A 17,273-nucleotide genomic window follows, 5' to 3' on the forward strand; every position below is an offset into this window, starting at 1 on the left:
GACAAGGAAGCCACACTCCCCATATGTATTCAATACAGTACTCAAAGTGCTAGCTAGAACAATAAGACAACAAAAGGAGACTAAGGGGATACACATTAGGAAAGTATAAATAAAGTATCACTATTTGCTGATGATATGATAGTATACAAAAGTGACCCCAAAATTCTACCAGAGAACTTCTTCCACTGATAAACAACTTTAGATAGCAAAGTGGCCAGATATAAAATTAACTGTAACAGATCTGTAACCCTCTTCTACTCAAAGGATAAAGGACTGAGAGAGAAGATCGGAAAACAACACCATTGACAATAGGCACAAATAATAAAAAGTATCTTGGTGTGAATCTATCCAAGCAAGTAAAGATCTGTATGACAATGACTTCAAGTCTCTAAAAAAAGAAATTGAGCAAGATCTCAGAAATTGGAGAGATCTGCCATGCTCATAGGGTGTATATGTTCTATCGCCTGCAAGTAGCAGAACTTGTCAACTATGGTCATGTGGCTCTGGCATTAGAGTGAAAAAATAGGAAGGACTACAGGGACAACTGATGCTTGTTAGCTGGACCTAAGAAATTAGTGATTAATAGAGGACCAGAATCACTAAGGTGAAATTTTTTGGGATGTATTTTCTGAGAGTACAAAGAATCTATGTTCCAGAGATTGCAAAAGTCTGACGTTGTGCTGCAGCAGTACTAGGTAATATAAAGGGTCACCAATGTGGTACTTTTTTTGAAGGGATGAGGGGTCATGAAGAGTCGCAGAAGCTTGATAGTTTGAGCGACTATATAAGGTCATTAGTGAAGGCGATTAAACTCGGTTGTGATTGATGGCCCAGGAGTAAAGGGGAAATGAAGAGGATTTGAAGCTTGGCATCATGAAAAGAGCCTATGAGAGCTTTGGTGAAGCCTAGTTGCAGTAGAAAAGCCCAACGTATTGCAGATAGTACCATGAAATGATCACTAGGGACATCAGTGGCAGTGGGATGGATCAACCTGAGTTAGAATGTTACAGAGGGCAAGAGCTGGAGAAATGATGTAAGTCCTTTGCAGAAGCCCAGAAGAACATGTGTGGATCACATTGAATCACAAAGCTGTAACATTGAAATTGCCCTGGAGACCCCAATATTTTTGAGATGCTGGAACCATAGGATGTCAGCTGAGGAATGCTTCTACAGGGAGTGGAATCAGCCCAGAAAAAGAAGTCAACAAAGATGAAAAAGGACTTGGAGATCTGAAAACCGCTTTGACATCAGACTTGAAAATGTAGAATTTGGATTTTTCCCCACTGATTTCCCATCTTGATTGGGCGTTACTTTTAAGTTGAATCGATCTCAGAAGAGACTTCAAACTTTGGATTTTTAACATTTTTGAGACTGCTATTGACTATGGAGATTTTGGAAGTTGGAATAAATGTACTTTTATTATGCTATTGCTAGATATGACCCATAGACTCATGTGTTTGAAAAAGTCTACGGTGACCAGGAAGTAGAATATGATGGTTTATATATGCTTGGACCAGGAATTGATACTATTAGGAGATGTGACATGCTTCTATATTTAATTCATGATGTTCCCATAGATAGTTTAAGAATCCTTCCAAAACATATAAGAGATATATATTTTAGATGGCATATATCATCATTTTATTGAGAAATACAAATTGGAAATATAAATTGGAAGAGAACCCACAATAAATTACTAGGGTTAGACTGTTCAGATTTTAACTGACTATCAGATAATTGAATTTGGTAAAAGTATTCAGTTCAGAACTTATGAGAAGACTCAATATGTTTAAATGTTTAAGTTAAACCACTTTTTCAGATTTTGCATATACTCAGAATTAATCATGCTAATTAATTATATTATTTAATATAATAAAATGCTGCAAAGTAGCTTTTATCATCGTAATTTATTACAAAGTTCCCATGCTGACTCACATTACAGAGTAAAACGGAAATCTTTTTGATACACAAAAAGAGGAAGCTTATTATGTAGTTAAGTATTAGGAATTTCCTACATTTTCTTTTTGTTTTTATATTTTTTAATTGGTTATTTCATTTATTTACATTTCACATGTTATCCCCTTTCCCAATTTCCCTTCCACAAGCTTCCTATCCTCTCCCTTCTCCACTGCCTCTATAAGGATGCTTCTGTAACTGTCCTTCAACTCCCTTCTCAGTGCCCTAACATTCCTCTATGCTGGCTAATCGAGATATCACAGGACCAAGGGGCTCCCCTTCCATTGATGCCAGTTAAGGTAATCCTCCGCTACATATCTGGGTTTAACCATGGATGCCCCCCATCTGCAATCTTGGGTTGGTGGCTTAGTCCTTGGGAGCCTTGGGGGGGTCTGTTTGGTTGATATTCTTGTCTACTTATGGAGTTACAAACCCCTTCAGCTCCTTCGGTCCTTGCCCTAACATATCCATTGGGCTCTCTACTCTCAGTCTGATGTTTGATGCATGCATCCACTTCTGTACTGGTCAGGCTTTGGCAGAGTCTCTCAGGGGATAGCCATACCAGGCTCCTGTCAGCAAGCACTTCTTGGCATCAGCAATAGTGTCTGGGTTTGATTCCATGGTATGGATCCCTAGATGGAGCAGTCATGGTCTTTCCTTCAGACTCCACTTCACTCTTTGCCCTTACATTACCTCTTGACAGGAGGAATTCTGGATTAACATGATTGAGGAGGGTGGGTTTCCTCATTCTTCAACCAGGGACTGTGCCTATCCACTGGTGTATTAGTCAGGCTTTTACTGCTGTGAACAGACAATACATTATCATCAAGGCTAGAACATTGCAACATCTAGGCCGGTGTGGTTCAGAAGGATCTGAGAGTTCTAGAACTTCATCTGAAGGCTCCTAGTGGATGACTGACTTCCAGATAGCTAGGGTGAGGGTCTTAAAGCCCACAACCACAGTGACATGCCTATTCCAACAAGGCGATCCCTCCACATAGTGCCACTCCATGGGCCAAATGTATTCAAATCCTGACATTCCACGCCCTTGCTCCCATAGACATATTCAAACATATGGGTCTATGCGGCCCATACCTAAACATAGCATAATGCAAAATACATTTATTCCAACTTCAGAATTCTCCATAATCTGTAGCAATCTCAAAAATTTTAAAGTCCAAATATCAGTCTCTTCTGAGATTCATCCAATCACTTAACTGTAACTCCCAAAGCAAGACCAGGAACCAGTTGGGCAAACACCAAACTCTTCATCTCTGTTTCTCATGTCAAAGCAGTCTTCTGATCTCCTACTCCTTTTTCAACAGTGTTGACTACAACAAACTGATTTCTCCTGTGCTCTTTCCACTCCCTCTTAAAAACATTCCTTAGCAACTATCCCATGGCTCTGGCTTCTTTATTATCTTGGGAATTCCAAGTCAACTTCAATGTTATAGCTTCTTATTTCAATGTCTGGGACCAACAAATAATCATCTGGCCTCCTCCAAAATGTTGGCGTCAAAACCCCATTTCTGTCATCTGTAGCTCAAGTTGATCCATTCCACTGCCACTGCTGCCCTTAGTTTTCATTTTTTCGTATTGGCATCTCCATTATGCTGGGGTCTTCCACTGCAACTAAGCTTCACCAATAGCCTCTCATAGACTATCATCATGTTGCCAAGCCTCAACTCTTTTGAATGAACCCCTCAGTCCCGAGGCATAAACTGCCCTGAGGCTGTATCTTCAGAGATGGCCTTACAGAGCTTCTCACAGTGTCAAGTCTCAGCTGCTTCTCATGATCCATTCATGCCTCCAAAATCAGTAACACTCTTACACATTAGCAAGTACAGCTTTAGTATGAGGTACAACCTTGGCTATCTCTGGAACACAGCATCTTTTTGCTTTCAGAAAACACTTCCCAAAAGATTTCACCTCAGTGATGCTGGTCTCTTCTTAATCACCGCTAATTTCTTAGCTCCAACTAACCAGCATCAATTGACCTTGTGGTCCCTTCTAGTCTGTACTCTAAAGCCAGAGAAACATGGACAAAGCTGCCAAGTCCTCTTATTGCTGGAGCTGGAACATGGCTCCCTTGTTCTATTACTTCATCACCAGCTCTCAGTTTTGCATCCCATTCACTGCTTAAGTGTGGCTGTCCTAGAACTTGCTGTGTAGACTGACTTTGAACTACATGCATGTCTCCGAAGTGTGGGGATTAAAGGTATGGTCCAAAAGTATGGATATAAATTTTTCTTCACCAAGAATTTCTGGGTTCTAGACTGGCCTTGAACTCAGACATCTGCTTGTCTTTACCTCCTGGGATTAAATACTTGTACTACTGTTCCTGGTCCTACATTTAGCTAGGTGGGATGTTGCCCCAAGGTTGTAACTCCCTTAATTCAGTGTAATATCTTTGAAAATAAGATTCAATTCCTTTTCACTTCCTGGTATCCCTTTGATACTCAAATCATATATTTTGTATTTTTCCTTTCTCAGCTTTTTCCTTTTCTTTAAAATTCTCTTCATAAGAGTAAACATCTTTAGTCATAAGGGAAATGCAAATCAAAACAACCCTGAGATTTCACCTCACACTTAGTGCGATTGGCTAAGATCAAAAACTCAGGTGACAGCAGATGCTGGCGAGGATGTGGAGAAAGAGGAACACTCCTCCATTGTTGGTGGGATTGCAGACTGGTAAAACCATTCTGGAAATCAGTCTGGAGGTTCCTCAGAAAATTGGACATTGAACTGCCTGAGGATCCAGCTATACCTCTCTTGAGCATATACCCAAAAGATGCCTCAACATATAAAAGAGACACGTGCTCCACTATGTTCATCGCAGCCTTATTTATGATAGCCAGAAAATGGAAAGAACCCAGATGCCCTTCAACAGAGGAATGGATACAGAAAATGTGGTACATCTACACAATGGAATACTACTCAGCTATCAAAAACAACGAGTTTATGAAATTCTTAGGCAAATGGTAGGAACTGGAAAATATCATCCTGAGTGAACTAACCCAATCACAGAAAGACATACATGGTATGCACTCATTGATAAGTGGCTATTAGCCCAAATGCTTGAATTACCCTAGATCCCTAGAACAAACGAAACTCAAGACGGATGATCAAAATGTGAATGCTTCACTCCTTCTTTAAATGAGGAAAAAGAATACCCTTGGCAGGGAAGAGAGAGGCAAAGATTAAAACAGAGACTGAAGGAACACCCATTCAGAGCCTGTCCCACATTTGGCCCATACATATACAGCCACCCAATTGGACTAGATGGATGAAGCAAAGAAGTGCAGACCGACAGGAGCCGGATGTAGATCGCTCCTGAGAGACACAGCCAGAATACAGCAAATACAGAGGCGAATGCCAGCAGCAAACCACTGAACTGAGAATAGGTCCCCTATTGAAGGAATCAGAGAAAGAACTGGAAGAGCTTGAAGGGGCTCGAGACCCCAAAAGTACAACAATGCCAAGCAACCAGAGCTTCCAGGGACTAAGCCACTACCTAAAGACTATACATGGACTGACCCTGGACTCTGACCCCATAGGTAGCAATGAATATCCTAGTAAGAGCACCAGTGGAAGGGGAAGCCCTGGGTCCTGCTAAGACTGAACCCCCAGTGAACTAGTCTATGGGGGGAGGGCGGCAATGGTGGGAGGGTTGGGAGGGGAACACCCATAAGGAAGGGGAGGGGGGAGGGGGATGTTTGCCCGGAAACCGGGAAAGGGAATAACACTCGAAATGTATATAAGAAATACTCAAGTTAATAAAAAAAAAAAAGAAAAAAAAAGAGTATACTTTAGTAATCACACAACAGAATTTACACTAAGCTGTTTTGAGAATAATTTTTTCAAAGCAATTAATCTAAATATCTTCAACTTAGCCCCAGATAGACTCTTCAGTCAATGGCAAAAAACAGCCACACTTTTCCTCAAGAAAAAGAAAACCTGTCTCTAGGCCATATATTGAAATTCTCCACTGAAACCTTTTGGGCCATTGCCTCACAATTTAAATCACTCTCAGTTACAAAGTCTACTATGTTACCCATAAAGCCCCATTTAAAGCAATCTACTGCTTTCCAAATCTAAAGTCCCCAATTCCACATTCTTCCAAACAGAATCATATTCAGTCCTCTCAGAGTACTATTCTAGATCCTGGTACCAACCTCTGTCTTAGGGTTTTACTGCTCTGAAGAGACACCATAACCAAGCCAAGTCTTCTACAGGACAACATTTAATTGGGGCTAGCATGGAGGTCCAGGGGTTCAGTTCATTAACATCAAGGCAGGAACGTGGCAGCATCCAGGCAGGCATGTTGCAAGAGTATGTGATCGTTCTATATCTTCATCTTAAGTCTGGTAGTGAACAGACTTCCAGGCATCTAGGATCCTGAAGCCAATATCTACAGTAACATACTTAATCTAACAAGGACAAAACTCCACACATTGCCACTCCCTCAGCCTCACATATTCAAAGCATTACAACAGGATATGTTTTCTACATATGTTCTTTCTCCCTTTGTTGGGTATTTCACCTAATCTCCTCCATGTTGGAGGCTGGGAACCTCTTGGGACCCTGGCATCAGGGACTTTTTAGTGATTGTCCCCCATTTCCTCTTTCCCCACTGCTACATACTGGATTTCAAATTCCTCACCCTCTGTACTTCTCCCATATAGCCTCCTATATCTGAACTGCACCCCCTTTTTCCTTCATCTCCTCTCTCCCTCCCAGAACCCTCTCTCCCTCAACTTCCTGAGATTATCTTCTTCTCCCTTCTGAGTAGGACTGTAGTATCTGCAATTTTGTGTGTTCTTCCTTCTTCTTGGGTTGGATATGGCCTGTGGGTTATACACTTTCAATTTTCTGATAAATCAAAGTGTCTTGTGGTAAACCAATCTCAATGGAATCTTAGTTTGTTGACACTGAAAAAAGCCAGTCTCTGAGGATGAAGAGTTAACTAAATTCTCATTATGTATGCAGCAATTGTGCCTACAGTGATGCTGGTATCAAAACTTGTGCATTGAATCCAGCACAGACATTCTTGCATGGTTAAAAATGGATAACTTTGAGCTCTCTGCTCCCAGACCCCGTGGGAAAGAGACCTCACCGCCTGGTCAGGTGGGCACTCCTGAGGCTGCAGAGCAGAAGAGACCACCAACACTGCCCACACCTGCCCACATCCCTGGCCCAAGAGGAAACAGTATAAGGCCTCTGGGCTCCCGTGGGGGAGGGCCCAGGAGCCGCAGGACCCCTGCCTGAGACACTGCCGGAACCTGAAGGAAACAGACCGGATAAACAGTTCTCTGCACCCAAATACCGTGGGAGGGAGAGCTAAAACTTCAGAGAGGCAGACAAGCCTGGGAAACCAGAAGAGACTGCTCTCTGTACATGCATCTCGGACGCCAGAGGAAAACACCAAAGGCCATCTGGAACCCTGGTGCACTGAAGCTCCCGGAAGGGGTGGCACAGGTCTTCCTGGTTGCTGCCACTGCAGAGAGCCCGTGGGCAGCACCCCGCGAGCAAACTTGAGCCTCGGAACCACAGGTAAGACCAACTTGTCTGCTGCAAGAAAGCTGCCTGGTGAAATCGGGACACACAGAGGCAGAATTCCTCTAGGACCGGGCATGTCCTGTGTTTACCGGAAGTCCCACACCCGCGGATCCCGGCCCGCAGCAGCTCTCTGCTCCCAGACCCCGTGGGAAAAAGACCTCACCGCCTGGTCAGGTGGGCACTCCTGAGGCTGCAGAGCAGAAGAGACCACCAACACTGCCCACCCCTGCCCACATCCCTGGCCCAAGAGGAAACTGTATAAGGCCTCTGGGCTCCCGTGGGGGAGGGCCCAGGAGCCGCAGGACCCCTGCCTGAGACACCGCGGAACCTGAAGGAAACAAACTGGATAAACAGTTCTCTGCACCCAAATCCCGTGGCAGGGAGAGCTAAACCTTCAGAGAGACAGACAAGCCTGGGAAAACAGAAGAGACTGCTCTCTGCACACACATCTCGGACGCCAGAGGAAAAACCAAAGGCCATCTGGAACCCTGGTGCACTAAAGCTCCCGGAAGGGGCAACACAGGTCTTCCTGGTTGCTGCCGCTGCAGAGAGCCCGTGGGCAGCACCCCACGAGCGAACTTGAGCCTCGGGACCACAGATAAGACCAACTTTTCTGCTGCAAGAAAGCTGCCTGGTGAACTCAAGACACAGGCCCACAGGAACAGCTGAAGACCTTTAGAGAGGAAAAACTACACGCCAGAAAGCAGAACACTCTGTCCCCATAACTGACTGAAAGAGAGGAAAACAGGTCTACAGCACTCCTGACACACAGGCTTATAGGACAGTCTAGCCACTGTCAGAAATAGCAGAACAAAGTAACACTAGAAATATTCTGATGGCAACAGGCAAGCGCAGGAACCCAAGCAACAGAAACCAAGACTACATGGCATCATCGGAGCCCAATTCTCCCACCAAAACAAACATGGAATATCCAAACACACCAGAAAAGCAAGATCTAGTTTCAAAATCATATTTGATCATGATGCTGGAGGACTTCAAGAAAGACGTGAAGAACTCCCTTAGGGAAACACAGGAAAACATTAATAAACAAGTAGAAGCCTACAGAGAGGAATCACAAAAATCCCTGAAAGAATCGCAAAAATCCCTGAAAGAATTCCAGGAAAACACAATCAAACAGTTGAAGGAATTAAAAATGGAAATAGAAGCAATCAAGAAAGAACACATGGAAACAACCCTGGATATAGAAAACCAAAAGAAGAGACAAGGAGCTGTAGATACAAGCTTCACCAACAGAATACAAGAGATGGAAGAGAGAATCTCAGGAGCAGAAGATTCCATAGAAATCATTGACTCAACTGTCAAAGATAATGTAAAGCGGAAAAAGCTACTGGTCCAAAACATACAGGAAATCCAGGACTCAATGAGAAGATCAAACCTAAGGATAATAGGTATAGAAGAGAGTGAAGACTCCCAGCTCAAAGGACCAGTAAATATCTTCAACAAAATCATAGAAGAAAACTTCCCTAACCTAAAAAAAGAGATACCCATAGACATACAGGAAGCCTACAGAACTCCAAATAGATTGGACCAGAAAAGAAACACCTCCCGTCACATAATTGTCAAAACACCAAACGCACAAAATAAAGAAAGAATATTAAAAGCAGTAAGGGAAAAAGGTCAAGTAACATATAAAGGCAGACCTATCAGAATCACACCAGACTTCTCGCCAGAAACTATGAAGGCCAGAAGATCCTGGACTGATGAAATACAGACCCTAAGAGAACACAAATGCCAGCCCAGGTTACTGTATCCAGCAAAACTCTCAATTAACAATGATGGAGAAACCAAGATATTCCATGACAAAACCAAATTTACACAATATCTTTCTACAAATCCAGCACTACAAAGGATAATAAATGGTAAAGCCCAACATAAGGAGGCAAGCTATACCCTAGAAGAAGCAAGAAACTAATCGTCTTGGCAACAAAACAAAGAGAATGAAAGCACACAAACATAACCTCACATCCAAATATGAATATAACGGGAAGCAATAATCACTATTCCTTAATATCTCTCAATATCAATAGCCTCAACTCCCCAATAAAAAGACATAGATTAACAAACTGGATACGCAACGAGGACCCGGCATTCTGCTGCCTACAGGAAACACACCTCAGAGACAAAGACAGAAACTACCTCAGAGTGAAAGGCTGGAAAACAACTTTCCAAGCAAATGGTCAGAAGAAGCAAGCTGGAGTAGCCATTCTAATATCAAATAAAATCAATTTGCAACTATAAGTCATCAAAAAAGATAAGGAAGGACACTTCATATTCATCAAAGGAAAAATCCACCAAGATGAACTCTCAATCCTAAATATCTATGCCCCAAATACAAGAACACCTACATACGTAAAAGAAACCTTACTAAAGCTCAAAACACACATTGCACCTCACACAATAATAGTGGGAGATTTCAACACCCCACTCTCATCAATGGACAGATCATGGAAACAGAAATTAAACAATGATGTCTACAGACTAAGAGAAGTCATGAGCCAAATGGACTTAACAGATATTTATAGAACATTCTATCCTAAAGCAAAAGGATATACCTTCTTCTCAGCTCCTCATGGTACTTTCTCCAAAATTGACCATATAATTGGTCAAAAAACGGGCCTCAACAGGTACAGAAAGATAGAAATAATCCCATGCGTGCTATCGGACCACCACGGCCTAAAACTGGTCTTCAATAACAATAAGGGAAGAATGCCCACATATACGTGGAAATTGAACAATGCTCTACTCAATGATAACCTGGTCAAGGAAGAAATAAAGAAAGAAATTATAAACTTTTTAGAATTTAATGAAAATGAAGATACAACATACCCAAACTTATGGGACACAATGAAAGCTGTGCTAAGAGGAAAACTCATAGCGCTGAGTGCCTGCAGAAAGAAACAGGAAAGAGCATATGTCAGCAGCTTGACAGCACACCTAAAAGCTCTAGAACAAAAAGAAGCAAATACACCCAGGAGGAGTAGAAGGCAGGAAATAATCAAACTCAGAGCTGAAATCAACCAAGTAGAAACAAAAAGGACCATAGAAAGAATCAACAGAACCAAAAGTTGGTTCTTTGAGAAAATCAACAAGATAGATAAACCCTTAGCCAGACTAATGAGAGGACACAGAGAGTGCGTCCAAATTAACAAAATCAGAAATGAAAAGGGAGACATAACCACAGATTCAGAGGAAATTCAAAAAATCATCAGATCTTACTATAAAAGCCTATATTCAACAAAACTTGAAAATCTTCAGGAAATGGACAATTTCCTAGACAGATACCAGGTACCGAAGTTAAATCAGGAACAGATAAACCAGTTAAACAACCCCATAACTCCTAAGGAAATAGAAGCAGTCATTAAAGGTCTCCCAACCAAAAAGAGCCCAGGTCCAGACGGGTTTAGTGCAGAATTCTATCAAACCTTCATAGAAGACCTCATACCAATATTATCCAAACTATTCCACAAAATTCAAACAGATGGATCACTACCGAATACCTTCTATGAAGCCACAATTACTCTTATACCTAAACCACACAAAGACCCAACAAAGAAAGAGAACATCAGACCAATTTCCCTTATGAATATCGACACAAAAATACTCAACAAAATTCTGGCAAACCGAATCCAAGAGCACATCAAAACAATCATCCACCATGACCAAGTAGGCTTCATCTCAGGCATGCAGGGATGGTTTAATATACGGAAAACCATCAACGTGATCCATTATATAAACAAACTGAAAGAACAAAACCACATGATCATTTCATTAGACGCTGAGAAAGCATTTGACAAAATTCAACACCCCTTCATGATAAAAGTCCTGGAAAGAATAGGAATTCAAGGCCCATACCTGAACATAGTAAAAGCCATATACAGCAAACCAGTTGCTAACATTAAACTACATGGAGAGAAACTTGAAACAATCCCACTAAAATCAGGGACTAGACAAGGCTGCCCACTCTCTCCCTACTTATTCAATATAGTTCTTGAAGTTCTAGCCAGAGCAATCAGACAACAAAATGAGGTCAAGGGGATACAGATCAGAAAAGAAGAAGTCAAAATATCACTATTTGCAGATGATATGATAGTATATTTAAGTGATCCCAAAAGTTCCACCAGAGAACTACTAAAGCTGATAAACAACTTCAGCAAAGTGGCTGGGTATAAAATTAACTCAAATAAATCAGTAGCCTTCCTCTACACAAAAGAGAAACAAGCCGAGAAAGAAATTAGGGAAACGACACCCTTCATAGTAGACCCAAATAATATAAAAAACCTCGGTGTGACTTTAGCCAAGCAAGTAAAAAATCTGTACAATAAGAACTTCAAGACACTGAAGAAGGAAATTGAAGAAGACCTCAGAAGATGGAAAGATCTCCCATGCTCATGGATTGGCAGGATTAATATAGTAAAAATGGCCATTTTACCAAAAGCAACCTACAGATTCAATGCAATCCCCATCAAAATACCAATCCAATTCTTCAAAGAGTTAGGCAGAACAATTTGCAAATTCATCTGGAATAACAAAAAACCCAGGATAGCTAAAGCTATCCTCAACAATAAAAGGACTTCAGGGGGAATCACTATCCCTGAACTCAAGCAGTATTACAGAGCAATAGTGATAAAAACTGCATGGTATTGGTACAGAGACAGACAGATAGACGAATGGAATAGAATTGAAGACCCAGAAATGAACCCACACACCTATGGTCACTTGATTTTTGACAAAGGAGCCAAAACCATCCAATGGAAAAAAGATAGCATTTTCAGCAAATGGTGCTGGTTCAACTAGAGGTCAACATGTAGAAGAATGCAGATCGATCCATGCTTATCACCCTGTACAAACCTTAAGTCCAAGTGGATCAAGGACCTCCACATCAAACCAGACACACTCAAACTAATAGAAGAAAACTAGGGAAGCATCTGGAACACATGGGCACTGGAAAAAATTTCCTAAACAAAACACCAATGGCTTATGCTCTAAGATCAAGAATCGACAAATGGGATCTCATAAAACTGCAAACCTTCTGTAAGGCAAAGGACACTGTGGTTAGGACAAAAGGGCAACCAACAGATTGGGAAAAGATCTTTATCAATCCTACAACAGATAGTGGCCTTATATCCAAATATACAAAGAACTCAAGAAGTTAGACCGCAGGGAAACAAATAACCCTATTAAAAAATGGGGTTCAGAGCTAAACAAAAATTCACAGCTGAGGAATGCCGAATGCCTGAGAAACACCTAAAGAAATGTTCAACATCTTTAGTCATAAGGGAAATGCAAATCAAAACAACCCTGAGATTTCACCTCACACCAGTGAGAATGGCTAAGATCAAAGACTCAGGTGACAGCAGATGCTGGCGAGGATGTGGAGAAAGAGGAACACTCCTCCATTGTTGGTGGGATTGCAGACTGGTAAAACCATTCTGGAAATCAGTCTGGAGGTTCCTCAGAAAATTGGACATTGAACTGCCTGAGGATCCAGCTATACCTCTCTTGGGCATATACCCAAAAGATACCCCAACATATAAAAAAGACACGTGCTCCACTATGTTCATTGCAGCCTTATTTGTAATAGCCAGAAGCTGCAAAGAACCCAGATGCCCTTCAACAGAGGAATGGATACAGAAAATGTGGTACATCTACACAATGGAATATTACTCAGCTATCAAAAACAACGACTTTATGAAATTCGTAGGCAAATGGTTGGAACTGGAAAACATCATCCTGAGTGAGCTAACCCAATCACAGAAAGACATACATGGTATGCACTCATTGATAAGTGGCTATTAGCCCAAATGCTTGAATTACTCTAGATGCCGAGAACAAATGAAACTCAAGACGGATGATCAAAATGTGAATGCTTCACTCCTTCTTTAAAAGGGGAACAAGAATACCCTTGGCAGGGAAGAGAGAGGCAAAGATTAAAACAGAGACTGAAGGAACACCCATTCAGAGCCTGCCCCACATGTGGCCCATACATATACAGCCACCCAATTAGACAAGATGGAGGAAGCAAAGAAGTGCAGACCGACAGGAGCTGGATGTATATCGCTCCTGAGAGACACAGCCAGAATACAGCAATACAGAGGCGAATGCCAGCAGCAAACCACTGAACTGAGAATAGGACCCCCGTTGAAGGAATCAGAGAAAGAAGTGGAAGAGCTTGAAGGGGCTCGAGACCCCATATGTACAACAATGCCAAGCAACCAGAACTTCCAGGGACTAAGCCACTACCCAAGGCTATACATGGACTGACCCTGGACTCTGACCTCATAGGTAGCAATGAATATCCTAGTAAGAGCACCAGTGGAAGGGGAAGCCCTGGTCCCTACTAAGACTGAACCCCCAGTGAACTAGACTGGTGGGGGGAGGGCGGCAATGGGGGGAGGGTTGGGAGGGGAACACCCATAAGGAAGGGGAGGGGGGGGGATGTTTGCCAGGATACCGGGAAAGGGAATAACACTCGAAATGTATATAAGAAATACTCAAGTTAATAAAAAAAATGGAGAACTTTTAAAATAGGAGGTTTAAAAGAGTAATGTTCAGCCTATGCTATTGGATCATTATTGAGATAATGAGTAAGAAACTTCTCCCCTGCACCTGCCGCTGAGGCCTGGGTAAAAATGGGGATAGGATACTTCTGGTGAGGGGATACAAAACTTGTGTCTTCAATACTACGGAATGTTGAACTAGGTCAGGCACTATAGGTATTGTGAGAACCTGAGAGACAAGTACCTAAGAAGTATGCTAGGTGCTGCCGTGTCTGCTCTACTAAGCTTGTTTCTTAATGTTCTTGAAGGTACATAGCCAAAAAGACCAGCAATGATGCCATAGCATGATAGGATCTTAGTCCATGTATGGTCCATTTAGGGAAAATGACTGTTGTGAAGTAAATTGATATGAGAATTATGCCATTTGTATATACATAATTATTAAAATATTGTTTAAATATTTCACTTCTATATAACATTATTAGTAATTTTGACTAAATATACATGAAGATTAATATCAATTCATTGTGACATCATCACAAACACTTCCACAGAGCATCAGCTTTATTACATGGTCACATTTCCTTTCCCCTATGAACAGTCAGGGAATAGATCATTGGTGATCTGTCAGAGACAAGTTGGGAATGGTACTGAAGCTGCCATTCCTTGCTTCTTTCCATACCTCCCCCCCTTCAAGGCACATATGTGAGGCCTGGTTTCTGAACCTGACTGTCAACCAGGAAGCATGAGCTGCCCCAGAGTCAAATCTGCCTGCCTCACTAAAACCTTACAGGATCTGTGCCGCAGAAAATACCCACCTCTGTTTTAAAATAAATAATTGTCATGGATTACTCTTTCTGGAACATTCTTTACACTATTAGTTCCCTCTCATTCTAAACAACCATCCTACCAATTGTACAAAATGATTTGTCTCAACAGACTGTTTAAACACATAATACTTGTACTGTCTCACAGTAACAATCCTTTGGGGAAGAGGCCTAATTTTCTTTAACCTCTAATTTCTATTTAAAAGAATTTTATTACCTTCTCTGAGGTTTGTGTCCCTCATATGTGATACCAGCTGTGGGGTTCCTGCAAATATTATGGCTAGCAGAGAAACCAACAAAGTGTAGTAAGAAGGAAAATCCAGTAAGAATGAAGTAATTAGCTGATGGTATTTGAAATGTCTAAAGTCTTGACAACAGGGCAGTATATTTTAAACACATTTAAGCACAGTATAACATCGAGAACAAAATCTTTTATCTCAATTTCATGTGCATAATGAACCTAAGACATGACAACATTGAAACTCCTTTGCAAAGTACATGTGACTTCTCCCCTAAGGGTGGATTCAATTGACTGAGAAAGGAAACTAAAGATTAAGGTCTATGAAGGGAGATTCTAGGAAACCTGTGTGAGGCCTTATAGATAGAAAAGGTCATCAGGTTACAAAGCACATAGATTATCAGTACTATGAATGAAAATCAAGTATACATTTCCTCTGCTCAGGTGACACATGTATGTGATTAACACTCCTAGTTTCTCCAGTGCTTATCTGAGAGCACTACCGCCCTCTGTAACTAGAAGAGGATTGTTATTTTTGCAGTCACAAGAAGCTGTCCGGGTAATTTTCTCTATTTGTATTGCCACACAAACCCAGGCCTTTGCATATTATTCCCCAGGGAGGACCCACCCCTGCCAGTGTTAGATAAAAAGGTTGGTTGTCATCTTACTGTGAGTGAATGTTCTTCCCAGGCTTCCTCATCAAAATGAAGTGGCCTGTTAGACTGTTGGTGCTGTTCTTCTGGATTCCTGGTGAGGACAGAGGGAAGTGAGAGAGGAGAATGGGAAGGGAGCACAAGTCCCAGGTCATACTTCTCACATTATGTATTGTGTCATGTATGAGTAGACAGTTATTATCCTTCAGGATAGGGCCTGTGTGTATCTGTGAGCCAGAGGTCCCGGATGGGAGAGAACCTGTGCTATGATGAACATCATGACATGGATGGACTGGGATGATCTAAGTAATGTACAGAAGTACCTGGTACTTCCTTTTCACTTGTTGTGTTAGGACTGGAATTTTAATATCTTAAAAAATTTGTATGTAAAAATAAACGTCAGTTGAAATAAATAACAAAAAATCACAAGATTGTTCATGAAGTTTGTGTGTAACTCTGTACTTTCATTATTTCAGCTTCCAGAGGTGATGTTGTGATGACACAAACTCCAGTCTCCCTGTCTGTCAGCCTTGGAGGTCAAGTCTCTATCTCTTGCCGGTCTAGTCAGAGCTTTGTACACAGTGATGGAAATACCTATTTGAATTGGTACCTGCAGAAGCCCGGCCAATCTCCACAGCTCCTCATCTATAAGGTTTCCAACCGATTATCTGGGGTCCCAGATAGGTTCAGTGGTAGTGGTTCAGGGACAGATTTCACCCTCAAGATCAGCAGAGTAGAGCATGATGATTTGGGAGTTTATTACTGCGGCCAAGCTTCAAAAATTCCTCCCACAGTGATGCAGACCCTAACAAAAATGTTCTTGCTTGGGGCATCGCAGCTGTCAAATAAGTTGCTCATCTGTTTGAGAGAGAGGTATTGAGGAACTGAAGATTATGGGTACAGCTGAGGGCATGTACATGTTGGCTACAGCTCACTGATCAATGATTTTTGGCTTTTGGGACTTTTATTATAAGGAAGTTTCCTATATTTAACATTATGAACCTGTTATTTCTAGAGGATCATTATTCACCATTGAATTAGAAAATAATGTGCTTCTGTGGTATTCCTTTGTACATTCTTACCTTTGTTTACTCTTCAGTATCATTTCCTTTCATATTTCCTGTCATATCCTTGTAGAAACTTATTGTCCACTAGTATTCTCACTGTCTACTTTTACAATACACATACATACAGATACATTCTACAGTTAGGGTCTGAAAACCTAAAACAACCAAAGCAGGAGACGAGTCCACACAAAGCATGGTATTTACTTGAATTAGGCAGTAAAACCTGACCAGTCAGTGACAGGAGCATAGACTCGGGAGCTGCATGTGTTCCCAAAATTTATCTTAGCAATTATTTCAACAGTAAAATAGAAAGACCCACAAGCATCTGTGCCAAGATTTTGATACAATTTTTCATCATTCAGAATCATTTATTCTTTTGTGATTAGGAAGAGGCATTCATTAAATTTTGGCACACAAAAAAGAATAAGGAACAAGTAGGTCAGCAATTTTAGAAA

This window comes from Rattus norvegicus, chromosome 4 (assembly GCF_021556685.1).
Source record: "Rattus norvegicus strain SHRSP/BbbUtx chromosome 4, alternate assembly SHRSP_T2T, whole genome shotgun sequence".
NCBI lineage: Eukaryota > Metazoa > Chordata > Mammalia > Rodentia > Muridae > Rattus > Rattus norvegicus.